Raw genomic sequence first — 8,356 nt, forward strand, 5'->3', positions numbered from 1 at the left:
CAATAAACCAGCGCTAGATGGGTTTTTATAATTTTATTAATAGACCACAAATGAAAAAATTTTTGCTATCCTTGTTTCAAGACAGAGTATTTGATAATATACAATACACTGATTATTACTAAAACCAAGGACCACATAAAACAAGGACCACATAAAATAAAAAATGAAAGTAATGAGAATAAAATTCTTTTGTATAACCAATTAACTTCGAGGTGATACAATATTCACATTGATTTAGTTTTACCAGTCTAATGTAATGCCCCGGCCGGTGGCATATATTTTGTTTGGTTAATAATTTAGACTTATACAATGAAAGATGTACTATACCACCCCTGGCTAACTTACAAGTTTTAAGTTGTACAATATAAGTTTGCGACGTTATATTCGCCCCCAGGGCCTGGGGGAATAAACTTCACAACAACTTGACCGCAAAAAACACCCCGGATTTCTCCGTTGATTAGGCTGGAACCGCTATGTACAGGATTGACCTGTTAGACTTCCAGAGCGGACGTTTTGAGGCCAGTGGCCGCGACTAGTGCTGGCTCTGGGGGAGATGTATGGTTACCGACATCCCTCTTTACAGAACCTTTATAACACTTCACAAGGCCACAAACCAGCCGGTCCCGTATTCTCCCAAATGTACTTTCGAAATCAAGCAGTACGAAGCCACTGAAAGCACCAAGATGTTGGCTGCGGACAACAATAAGATCAGCGGTAACTACTCAGCCTCTCCAGCGGGCAGTCCAGACCGTATCCAGTGTCAGCTGACTGATTCCACACAGGAGGAAGTTGCTTGGCAGGTTAGCACCACACAAGGCTCCGATCCGCTTCCAAACGAGCAATGCAGAACCGCTGGAGGTACCAATGTATCCTGGTTGCAGACAAAGGAAATGTCAGCGGTAACCTCTCAACCTCTCCAGCAGGCAATCCGTACCGTGTCCAGTGGAAGCCGGTTGATTCCACACGAGGGAGAGATTACTTGGCAGGTTATCACCGCACAGGTGAGGTAGGCAAAAACAGAGTCCTGATCCGACGCGCGTTTCGGGGGCGTGTAACGGCCCCCTTCCTCAAGGATAACTCAGCTGTTGCCTAGAGCACTATTTATGCATATATTTAATTGGTTATAATTTGCATAAAATTAAACAATGTTTAAATTCAACCAACATTCAATGACCACTACATATATCAATTTGTGAAAGACCGTTCATAATAGCCATATAATATAATTATGTGCAAAGGTTTTTCTAAAGGTTTTTCTAAAAAGACCTATATATAGCCTTGCTTGTATCATCATATACTGGGAAGACAATGTGTATATATGCATATGCTTTTTTTCAACAATAAATTTAACAAAAGGACATCATAAAGGTGTAATATAAATTTGCTATAATATGAAAAGCCCCTTATATCTACATCAACCTTGGGCAAGTGAAGCACCAATTTTAATATATATTATGCATATATACACATATATCTCCATGACAATCGCTTTTTTTTTTTTTTTTTTTTTTTCCTTCTCTCCGTATTATTATCAGTACCTATTACTCCTCTACCTATAAAAATATAAATTAATTAAAAGCAAACAGTTCTATATCATTATTGAGTCCATATGGTTTCAAGGTGTTCAATTCAAAAATCCATTGGCTTTCTGCTCGTGACATTTTTTTAATGAAATCGCCACCTCTCCAATCCTTAGTTATTTTTTGTACGCCCCATACTTGGGATCCTTTAAAGGACCCTCCATGTTTTAACACATAATGTCTGGATAGGGGGTGCTTAGTACATTTATTTTTAACACTTCTAATGTGCTCACCCACCCTTTTCCATAGGGGTCTAATAGTTCTCCCAATGTATTTTTTCTGACAGGGACATTGAATGCAATATACTACTCCCTTTGATTGACATGTAATAAATTCTCTAATCATGACTTCTGACTGCCCCTGTAAGAAGGATTTCCGTGAAATATTTTTTGTATTCTTACATACTATACAGCTTTTGCATGGAAAAAAACCTTTCAGGCCAAATAATCCTCCCTTATTAGGTGCTGTAAGATTACGTATGGTGGGTGCCACTAAATTGCCAATATTGTTTGCCTTCCTATATATGAATATAACGTCGCAAACTTATATTGTACAACTTAAAACTTGTAAGTTAGCCAGGGGTGGTATAGTACATCTTTCATTGTATAAGTCTAAATTATTAACCAAACAAAATATATGCCACCGGCCGGGGCATTACATTAGACTGGTAAAACTAAATCAATGTGAATATTGTATCACCTCGAAGTTAATTGGTTATACAAAAGAATTTTATTCTCATTACTTTCATTTTTTATTTTATGTGGTCCTTGTTTTATGTGGTCCTTGGTTTTAGTAATAATCAGTGTATTGTATATTATCAAATACTCTGTCTTGAAACAAGGATAGCAAAAAATTTTTTATTTGTGGTCTATTAATAAAATTATAAAAACCCATCTAGCGCTGGTTTATTGTGGATTTTTACTTAAAATCCTTTACACAGTTTATTAAAGGCTACTTTACACACTGCGATATCGGTCCCGATATCGCTAGTGTGGATACCCGCCCCCATCTGTTGCGCGACACGGGCAAATCGCTGCCCATGCTGCACAACACCGACCAGACCCGTCACACATACTTACCTGCCCGGCGACGTCGCTGTGACCGGCGAACCGCCTCCTTTCTAAGGGGGCGGTCCGTGCGGCGTCACAGCGACGTCACTGAGCGACCGCCCAATAGCAGCGGAGGGGCGGAGATGAGTGGCCGGAACATCCCGCCCACCTCCTTCCTTCCTCATAGCGGCTGGGAGGCAAGTAAGGAGAGGTTCCTCGTTTCTGCGGTGTCACACGGAGCGATGTGTGCTGCCGCAGGAGCGACGAACTACATCGTTACTGCTGCAGTAACGATAATCGAGAATGGAGACCCATGTCACCGATGAGCGATTTTGCACGTTTTTGCAGCGATGCAAAATCGCTCATCGGTGTCACACGCAGCAACATCGCTAATGCGGCCGGATGTGCGTCACAAATTCCGTGACCCCAACGACTCCGCATTAGCGATGTCGCAGCGTGTAAAGCCCCCTTTAGTGGGAGTGGTGTACAGGGTCTTAGCAGTAAAGAGTATTCCATATTTCTGCCAGATACCCACAGAGATATTGAAATCTGAAAAAAGAGACTTCTGCTCATTGAAGGTAAGAATTGCTCACATAGCGTTCAACTCCACAGCAAACGAGTGCTCTAGCACTGGCATCTCAGCAGGGATATTCCCCTACTACACATGTGTGTCTGGGTCCCTGTGACAGTTTACAGGACATAACTCAGGGCACCTAGACAGAAGGCAGAGGGACTACTTTCTATTTCTGGTGTAGAGCTTAGTACAATATATATATATATATATACTATTACATGTGACACATGTACCTTGTATTACCATTATTCGCTGTATATGAACCCCTTTTCTCCGGGCATTATTTGTCTATAGCATTTTTCACGAACCTGAGGCAACTGAGAACCCTTCAGTGAAGGAATTCCACTAACCCTCACAATACCAACCAGGGGCCTCCCTGCAGTAACTCAGGTAGTTGTACCCATTCTCTTTCCGCATTCTATGTGTTCTTCTTCTTTCTTCTTTTTTTTCTTTTTTCTTCTTTTTATTTCTATCATGTAGTTCAGGGGTTTATAGATATATGTCCTGCATCTCATATTTCCTTTAGTGGTGCTTCTTACCCATTCTCATATCATTTACCCTAGTATTTCATGATCCTGAGGCGACTGAGAACCCTTTAATAAAGGAATCCTTTTTCACTTGAATTGTCAAGTGATACTTACCAGTGACTATCACGTAATGTTACAGGTAGTTGCATTTTCTTCCTCTTCTTTCTCTCCTTTCTTCTTTGTCACACGGTCCATTGTGTTATAGCCCACGTGTCATGATAACACTTGTACCATCTTTTCATTTAGATTCCACCTACAATTATTTACCGATTCCAGTTCTGAAATAGGCTTTCATGATCTACTCACTAGAATTCTCAAGTGCATAAGGTACTGAGACATATACATGTTCACACCATTATAAAGAACAAAGTATAAACATTGAGGTTTTTCTCACACCCATGTTCCTGTGTTCTTTGATATGATATGTGTTCATTTCCTTCACTATATAGGATTGCAAGTTTTCCATTTGTACCTTAATGGCAATGACGCTATACAATTGAACACATATCATCCTGTTATCCATATAGGTGTGTATTTACCTGCTTGACTATTTTTGGTTGTTTGATCCAGAATGTTTCTCCAGATAGGTCATGTGGAAATTTTCTTTCCTCAGTACAAATGTTTTCACTATGGCTTTGGAAAAATTTTTTGTATGTGCATCATGGTCATTTGACCCATTGTACTCTCAAGTAGCAATATATTGTACTGTTATGTTGTACTATGTACTAATTACGTGTTTATATGGTTTTGTAACCCTTTATGATCTTAGATAACTTTATCCTTGATAAAGACCTAAAAACAAGGTCGAAACGTTGGATGAATTATCCTTTTGCACAAATAAAGAATTTTCAGCATTCCAAGAGTTCTTTTCTTACGTTATTGATCACTATAGTGTGCCAGAGCTATTTTTATTGAATTGACTCTTATTTTTTCTGAGCACCTGCTATATACACAGTGACCCAGACATATTCAAGTTTCATTCAGAAGGCAGAGGGAAGCCTTAGCAGCTGAGCCTATATCTTGGCTTGTGAGCATTAGAACAGGCCGGCGATTACAGGGTAACATGAAAAATGTCCAGCTTGCATTATGACTAGAACATGACAATATCCTTTTAAGTACTAACCTATGATGCGTTCCTAAGCAGTTGATGTTATATGTTCTACATTTCATTTTCTGCATACTTTACAAGTAGTAGAATTTGCTTTGATATAGGCAACTGGATTTTCACAATGAAAAGGCAAAGGATAACGCCCGAAAAAGACGCCATACATTATGTCAGTGCCATCACTGACAAACCTGGATTGACCATGAAATACATCAATCCCCTTAAAGGTGAGTTAAAACAAGTTTTAACTAAATTGCCTTAATATTGTCATGCATTAGAATGACTGTCTTAGGTAATGATAAATATTTTCTACAGGAAGAGGAGTGTTTGCTGAAACTGAAATCGAAAAAGGGAGTTTTGTTGCAGAATATCGAGGCGAGCTCACGTATGCACTTACGATGGTAGACAACTACTCGAGATTTATGGTTGTGGTACAAGTCAAAGATCTAATGGCCCATACTGCAGCGAAGGTCTTCCAAGCACACTTATGCAGACCTCATGGCTACTCAGAGAGAGTCCTCACAGATCAAGGCACAGCCTTTGAAGCGGAAATCTTCAAGGACTTCTGCAGCTTTTACCGATGCAGGAAGATGCGCACTACACCCTACCATGCTCAAACCAATGGTTATCAACCTGCTCAGGACTTTACCCCATATTCCAGATGTGGCCTTACAAGTGATTTATAGAGGGGTAACAATACGTTGGGATCACCGGATCTAATCTCCCTTTTTATACACCCTAAAATCTTGTTTGCTTTAGAATAAACAATAACATCATAAAGGTATAGCAGTACCGTTTCAAAGTTTCGGTGTCCCAAGCAGCATTCCATCAGCCTCTGGAAGGTTCCTGGCAAATTGCACAGCTCGAAGGGCATGCTTTTGAACTCGCAGAGACCCATCGGGGTGGCAAAGGCGGTCTTCTCCCGGTCTGCCTCAGCAACGGACACTTGCCAATAGCGACTAGTGAGATCAAGGGTAGAAAAATAATTTGCAGTTCTCAATGCAGCTAGCTATTCCTCAATACAGGGGAGTGGTGCTGTCCTTCTTCTTTAACAGGACCAACGGAGCTGCCCAGAGGCTACAACTGTCACGGATAACCCCAGCCTCCTTCATGTTGCTCAACATGTCCTTGGTACACTGGTAATGTGCAGGTAGTTTTGGCTTATATCTCTCTTTGATGGGTGGGTGTGCACTTGTGGGGATGTAGTGTTTGACCCCTTTTATTCTTCAAAAGTCTAGCGGATGTTTGCTGAAGACTTGCTCGTATTCTTGCACTAGCCTGTAGACCCCCTTCTTGTGATGTGAAGGTGTGGAGTCAGTGCCTACGTGTAATTCCTTACACCACTCCTATGGCTGACTTGGTGAGCTGTCACTGAATGGGTGGGCTGAAGCAATGGTGGATGCTGCTGTTTGGATAGCATGTGTATCTACTGAGAACAGCTTATCAATGGTGGCAAATCGGAGCAGCTTAATCTCTTGCTCTCCGCAGTTCAACACTCTCATGGGCACTCTTCCCTTCCATATTAATGAATAAAACTATGATGTAAATAGCATATAGATACCCCACAAATGCAGATAAAAGTAGGTTATGGGAAAAGGGGGAAGAGAGAAACAGGAAAATAGTGGAATAAAGTATACCTTCCAGGTGGGAGAGGAAATGGCAGCACAGCCAGTGGAGGTGAAGCAAGGGGAGCCTGCAACTAAAGAGTTGAGAGCGTTATCACATGGTGACTGAGCCTGATTGTAACGGGAGCATAGAGGTGCCGATCCTGTCTTACCTGCGTTGGTGTAGAAGTGGGTGTCCTGTGGTGGAGTCAGCTATGTGCAGTGGTGGCCGTGGGTTCTTTTATGTGCGACCGTAGTAATAGCTGCGCCCACTTCCTGTATGGGAGTGGAATGCAGTGAGGGTAATGGAACGCACGCCTGCGCATTTGTGTTTAACGTCGCGCATGTGCAGAACGGAGAAAAGGCTGCGCTCACTTCCTAATGAAAGGGAGTGAGACGCATCTGGGAAGGGAAGGGAAAAGATTAGGGTTTGGGGATGATGAAAGGGCTTTCTACGGGCAAGGATGGCAAAGGGTGGCAGTGACGGAAAGTCAGGCAGCCTGTCCTGTCCTGTCCTGTCCGTCCGTCTTTTTGTATCATGAATTGGAAAGACTGCAAGGGGGAGGGGAGGTGCTTGTGTCCAAAAGGAGGAGTTATTCAGATTCATTGCAGTGGGCGGCGGCTGCAAAAAGCACCATTCTTCTTGTTTTTGCTCTGCAAAACAGCCTTTTCAAGGGTTGGCTTGGGTGACAAAATGTCTTCTGTAGGCGTGGGTTTGTCTCCCTCTCCCTAAGATGTGTCCGGTATAGGCCAGGGTGCCACTCAAGGCCGTAACCAATTCGGGTTATAGCTTCTCGGCCTTTTGGCTAAGATCAAGTGTAGTTTCGGAGGATGCTACCTTGGTCGGTACTGGAAGGTGCCTGGGATTGCACGTCTGCCGGCCTTGAGGAAGTGTGTGCGCCTTCTGGTGACACATAGCCCTCTTGTGCCTGGACGGTTCCCAGGCAACGGGAGGCGATCACCTTTGTTATTTTGAAGTCCTACTGATAAACAGAAAAAAAAAAAAATTAAATCTGTTCTTATCAGTTTAATATCTGATACGTCCCCTCTCTGGGGACCATATATTAAATGGATTTTTAGAACAAGGAGATGGAAAAAATCTTGCTCTGTCCACTCCACGCATTGACCTGGTATTGCAGTACCTCCAGGACCGGAGCACCCCTTCTTAACCCAGTTTCCAAAAGCAGAACTCAATTCACCTGATTCAAATGAGCCCCATTAGTGAATTGAAAGAAAGCAAAAACTTTATATGCACCTCAATTTGGCCAATTCACTTTTCACACTTTCACCCTTTTTTTTATCTTTCACACCTTTTACTTGCTTTATTGATGCAAAAAGCTGTGCCAAATAGCAAACTCATCTCCACTCAACTTGACCAACTCTGCTATGTCCCGTGCAGTATCTTATTCTCAGTCTTATCTAGATCATTTGCAATTGAATAGAATAGATCCCTTTTGGCTGCTTATGACTGTGTAAAATATGTAGTTTTACTGGGCTGGGATGAGAGAATCCATTGAAGCATGGTGTAGGGATTGTGGTTCCTGTGTGCTAAGAAGAGAGGCTGGCACCAGCCAGAAAGCCCCATTGCAGCCAATAATCACTTAATAACTTTTTCAACTTGTCATCATATGGGAGGCCTTCCATTCCTTGTAGTAGTCTAGTTGCCCACCTTTGAACTGACTCTAACTTCTGAATGTCCTTTTTAAAATGTGGAGCCCAAAACTGGTTCCCATATTCCAGATGTAGCCTTACAAGTGATTTATAGAGGTGTAACAATACGTTGGGATCACGGGATCTAATCTCCCTTTTTATACACCCTAAAATCTTGTCCCAATCAGCATTCCATCAGCCTCTGGAAGGTTCCTGGCGCATTGCACAGCTCGAAGGGCATGCTTTTGAACTCGCAGAGACCCATAG

The 8,356-nt window shown here is 42.1% G+C and overlaps 1 pseudogene; it reads left to right on the plus strand.

Moving 5' to 3' along the window:
- Window positions 1–7,396: 7,396 nt before the first annotated feature.
- LOC142255495 (U2 spliceosomal RNA) lies at window positions 7,397–7,603 on the plus strand (annotated as a pseudogene).
- Window positions 7,604–8,356: the final 753 nt, after the last annotated feature.

This window comes from Anomaloglossus baeobatrachus, chromosome 10 (assembly GCF_048569485.1).
Source record: "Anomaloglossus baeobatrachus isolate aAnoBae1 chromosome 10, aAnoBae1.hap1, whole genome shotgun sequence".
Lineage (NCBI taxonomy): Eukaryota > Metazoa > Chordata > Amphibia > Anura > Aromobatidae > Anomaloglossus > Anomaloglossus baeobatrachus.